Source organism: Megascapheus bottae, chromosome 24 (genome assembly GCF_031878675.1).
Source record: "Megascapheus bottae isolate mThoBot1 chromosome 24, mThoBot2.hap1, whole genome shotgun sequence".
In the NCBI taxonomy this organism is placed as follows: Eukaryota; Metazoa; Chordata; class Mammalia; order Rodentia; family Geomyidae; genus Megascapheus; species Megascapheus bottae.
In genome coordinates, this window is record NC_143532.1 from 6530348 (window position 1) to 6535289 (window position 4942).

General features: G+C 45.7%; 1 pseudogene; it reads left to right on the forward strand.

Annotated features, from left to right (window-relative positions):
• The first annotated feature begins 2726 nt into the window (after positions 1-2726).
• On the forward strand, positions 2727-3480 carry LOC150046841 (mesoderm-specific transcript homolog protein-like; annotated as a pseudogene).
• The last annotated feature ends 1462 nt before the right edge of the window (positions 3481-4942 follow it).

Consider the following 4942-nt stretch of genomic DNA (forward strand, 5'->3'; position numbering starts at 1 on the left):
TCTGCCTGCCTCCAGAAGAGCAGGGACCAGACTAGATGGGAAGTCAGTTTAGAGGGAAGTGAGTTGGCCTGAGGCCCTGGGAGGCTCAACAGCTACAATCCCTCCCTGGCTTTGGAACAGCCTGTGGCAGGCCTGTGTCACTCCACAGGAAAGTCAAGGGCTCCTCAGTGGAGAAGGTTAGGAGAACCCCCTGCAGAGTGAGAGCAGAAGTCTCTCTCCTGGAGCCAGGAAGGCGCAGGCCAGGCCAGCTCTGCTCACATGGATGGCTGCCTTTCTTAGACTGAGCACTAGATGGCAGGAAACATCCATGCTGAGAGAATCTGGGGGCTCTGAGCATCTCTCAGGACAGAGGCTCAGCTGCTTGGACGACTGTAGGGAATGAGGGATCATGGTGGTGTCAGCCCACTCCACGTAAATCCTCCAAATCTGTAACTCTCCCAAGAGCCCTTTCACTTAATCTCAGTCTTCTCTTTATTGGAATCAAGTAGAAGGAACTCATCTACCTTGAAAACTATTTTATAAAAGGCTTGAATGACAATTAGGGATTCTATGTATCTTACTATTTTATAATCCCACATGTTTCATTAATATTTCATGTTTCCTATTAGAATTTTTGTGGATCACAGTGGAGATTATTTGACAACCTCAAACTATAAACCTCTAATGTTATGTTATATATATTCTGTATGGAAAGAAAATACCCATATATTCTATGTATTCTATATATTTGTGTAATCTATTCCATAGAATATATTCTAATGAAATATATTCCATATATTACATTTTAGCCTATATTCCATCTGTAGTAATATATAATATTCTATCTATATTGTAAAATACATATACAATATGCATTGCATACAATCACAATGGCCAGCCAGGTATAAGTCCTTCTCTCTTATCACCTAGGCACAGGGGTCGGCATCTCTTTCAGTAGCCTACTGGCAAGATGGGCTATGGGATACCCTGAGTCAGTCTGACTCGGACTAATGCTTAAGGCAGTACTGTGACAAGAGCTAAGCCAAGATGACGGTGTGTCTGGAAGCAGGACTGTCCTGCTGAGTCTGGGTGAGAAAGTTCTCCTCCATCTAATGGTTAGGTGGCTACTTGACAGCCCCAATGCTTCAGGGGACCAACTCACCTCTGCCCCCTGCCCCCTTCCTGGGTGAGACATGGCCTCAAATCCTTCCAGCAGTGGTGTGTCTGGTGGCAAACCTCCATGGCCAGTAGCTCCCAGCCACAGCTCAGCTCGCTAGCAACAGAATGAGCCTGTCTATTCTGTGCTGTGCCATGTCAGAGCCACTCCATCACCGACCTGTGTCCTAAACCTCGAGCTAGGGCTTGGGATTTCTGGACAATTCCAGGAGGAACCAATTCTAGCCAGTCCCTTAAGAGGTGGCCAGAAAGTCCACTTACCGGATGGTAAACGTGGTGACGGAGTTGGCGGTAGGGAAGAGCCTGAGTGTCGTTCTCTCTTCTTTCTCTCCACTCCCCTTGGAGACTTCTCTCTGCATGTTTTCATTATTCTAGTTCAATGGAGTTCAGCTCTCCTTGGCTTCTTAGTCAAGTTCTGGCTCCTCACAGCGCTGCACCGTTCTCAGTCTTTTGTTCTGTCTGCTACAGGATGGGATTTACACATAGTTATACAAGGACCTTAATATTTCTTTGTCTTATGCTGTAGCATACTTTAGAGGGTTTTTTTGCATTTTTATTTTGTTTTTCCTTCACAATGGGGCCTGTTTTTGGAGACTTTAAGATAAGGTTCTAACCGCTCTTGTATTACAACTTGTTCATTTCAAGGGGCTATTAAAGTGAGCTGCAATTCAACATTCTCGGCATTGGGAAGAAATCTGTGTCTTTTGAGATAGAAGACTTGTTCCATTTTTTCTTTTTCTTTCTTTCTTTCTTTCCTTTTTTTTTTTTTGTCCCTGATCCTTTCAACTTCTGTTTTGCTTTACTTTTCCTCTGACTATAGGAATGTTATTTTTCCAGGTGTCACGCCACTCTTTGACAACACAGAGACCACTTTAGTTGCTTTTTAACGAACGTTATCTCCAGCTGCTCAGCTGTGGGGATGTTTAAACTTTTTATGAAATTATTTTTAGGAGTGATCAAAAGTGGCTCTGAATGTCAGTCTGAATTACCTGCGCCCTCCTGAGCTCCTGGAACTTTGTCCTGCAGGGGGCGCTAGCATTCCTTATTTCTCTCAGCAAGCGAGCAGGTGCGTGGCAGGTAAGCAAGCCTCTGAACCCTACATCCGGGTCCTTACTGCCCTTTCAACCTTGGACACCCCCCCCCCACCCCATGACACAAACCTGAGGGTTTATAAAGCAACCCAAAACTTAAGATGAAAAAAAGAGAGGTGTTGGAGCTTGAACCCGTAAAGAAGTCTCCAGATTCATCATTCAAATCCCATTCTCTCACAAGCATGTATGATATAAGAGACAAGAAAGAGGGAGGCAGCTGTACTGTGGACCATGATGGACTGGCACAGGATGGGTATCCCAGAGGAGCAACAATCTCTTTTGCTCACTGTGCATTGCTGTTTATAAAGGTGGGAAAGAGAATTTGATGCCAACGGGAGGAAAGAAGGAATGGAGGGAGGGAGAGAGGGAAGGAGAGAACCAGAGAGCGAGGAAGGGAGGAAGAGGAAAAGGAAGGAAGGTACTGGGCTTGCCCCCCTCCCCATCACAGGGCCCTATAGCCCAGGTCTGCCCTGTGAAGGCATGAGGGAGTGGTGGGTCCAGGTGGGTCTGCTGGCAGTGGACTGTAATCCGTCCCCCTCAGCCCTCTCCTGCCCCTCAGCCCTCTCCTGCTCTGTCCTCCTGGAAGACGAATGGCAAGTGTTTTTGTTTTAAGGGACTGTGCATCTTCTTTCAAGACTCTGTGGGTGTGGCTGGAAGTCCTGAGATAGCTGTGCTTTTACACAGCTTTCCAACGTCCAGCTTCCACTGGCACAAGATTTGGGGAGGTCTGACCCTCAGGTTTCAGTGAGTGATTGCACTTGATTCCCTAAGCTTTGGCTTCAGGGACAAGCCGATGATGGAGATACTGTTGCTCAGGTACAAGCAGAATTGATCTGGCTGGCTGACCATAAAGAGTCTCTGTGTCTGTCCAGTGGGGGCATCTTTCCTGAGACTCATCATCCTCTTCTCTAGAAGCTGCTCAAAGATGGAGGCCGACTGTCAGATGATGGACTTGCTGGTGTTCTCGAGAGGTGTCACCCCTCTGAGAGCGAGCTGTGGGACAGACACATGGACTGAAATCTGCAGCCCTGACCTGAGTCTGGGCATCCACAGCTCATTTTATCCATGGGTTACTGGATCCTAGGAACCTCGACCGAGAGTTTTCGGAGCTGCACAGCAAAACACTGCTGCGTTCCACAGTGTTGATTCTGGTTGACCACGTTAGCCACTGCCCGCAGCTAGAGGAGCCACGGGCTTCTTGAATGCATTGCTGGGCTTCATCCACTCCTTCTGAGCTGGAAACAGTCGCTTCCCTGAACCCCTCACCCCATCCCAAACCCCTTCCTTGTTGTGTATTCCACTTAGGAAGAAATGTCCCAAACAGGTCCTGGCAACAAAACCTCATTCTTTTAACAGAAGTCCACTTTACTCACATTACGGAACAGAATATAGAAAGAGGGGGTGACATAGCGATGTAGATTCCTGTGACATCTGCCCAGGAATGTGGACATTCCCATCTCCATTACTTCTTACTGATGCAGGGGGGCAGGCATTGCATATCACTTTGCATAAATGGCTTTTATATATTCCTGTGCTGAAATACTTAGATATGGAAATCTCTGTCCCAACCCCAAGTGAAATCCCACCGTAAAGAATGAGAAGGGCTCTCCCAACGTTTTTTTTTACTTTTATGTTTTTAAAAATCTCTAAGTAACAGGGCCTACATAAGGCAGGGAGAATCTGTTGTCCTAACTGTGGATTTAGTTTCATCAGCTCTTCTAATTGTGGCTGTTTTGTTAAAAATACTCACCTAAGTGAGGTAGTACCTAAGTATGCTTCTAGACAATGATTTGCTCACACATGTATATGTTTTATAAGGGTACTGAACCAGCAGACCCTTCCTCTGCCAGGGTAGTAAACCTTATTAAGAACATGCAATTTTGGAATAAATTGAACTAAATCCAAATTATTTATAGACTTTCCTAAAATCAGAGGATATTAAGGACCAATTGCATCTGCGCCAGATATTTACTGGGTTTAGCTAGAAAGCCAATAATAATGTGTCTCCTCAGTACTGAGAAGCATATCCCTCCAGAGTGAAAGGGGAGGGGGCTGTTGGGATGATGTTTCTCAGTTCCCGATTGTCTGTTCCACAGAGGCTTCCTCCTGTAGCTTTACCATCCCAGATACTTTCACAACAAAAAGGGAGGAGAAGAGAGGAGAAAGGAGAGGAGGGAGTAGAAGAGGAAAGGGAGAGGAGGGGACCTGAAGGGAAGGGAAGGAAAAGGAAGGGAAGGGAAGGGAAGGGAAGGGGAGGGAAGGGAAGGGGAGGGAAGGGGAGGGAAGGGAAGGGGACATTGGAAACCTGGTCACTTAAGAGCAGGGTCCTAAGAAGGACTCGTAAATGAAGAAAAGTCTACTGAAGAGTGAGTTGGTCATCAGTAGCTTATTGTTTGTATTTTCCATAAATGCAGGATAGGAATCTGACTTCATGGCATGGTAGCATTCTTTCCCTTTTTCTTTTTGGAATAATCTCAGGCATTCTTTTTCAAACATCTGGTAGAATTCAGCAAATGAATCCTTCCAGTCATGGGCTTATTCGTTAATTAATTCATTTTTTATTATATTGGTTCAGAGCCATGTGGAACAAATCCATGCCTAAGGCAGGTGCACAGCAGTTAGTATTCTTAGAGGAATAAGGGAGAGTAATTGCTGATAAAGTAAGAGTAGATGCTCTAAAATCAGGAGCAGGAAAT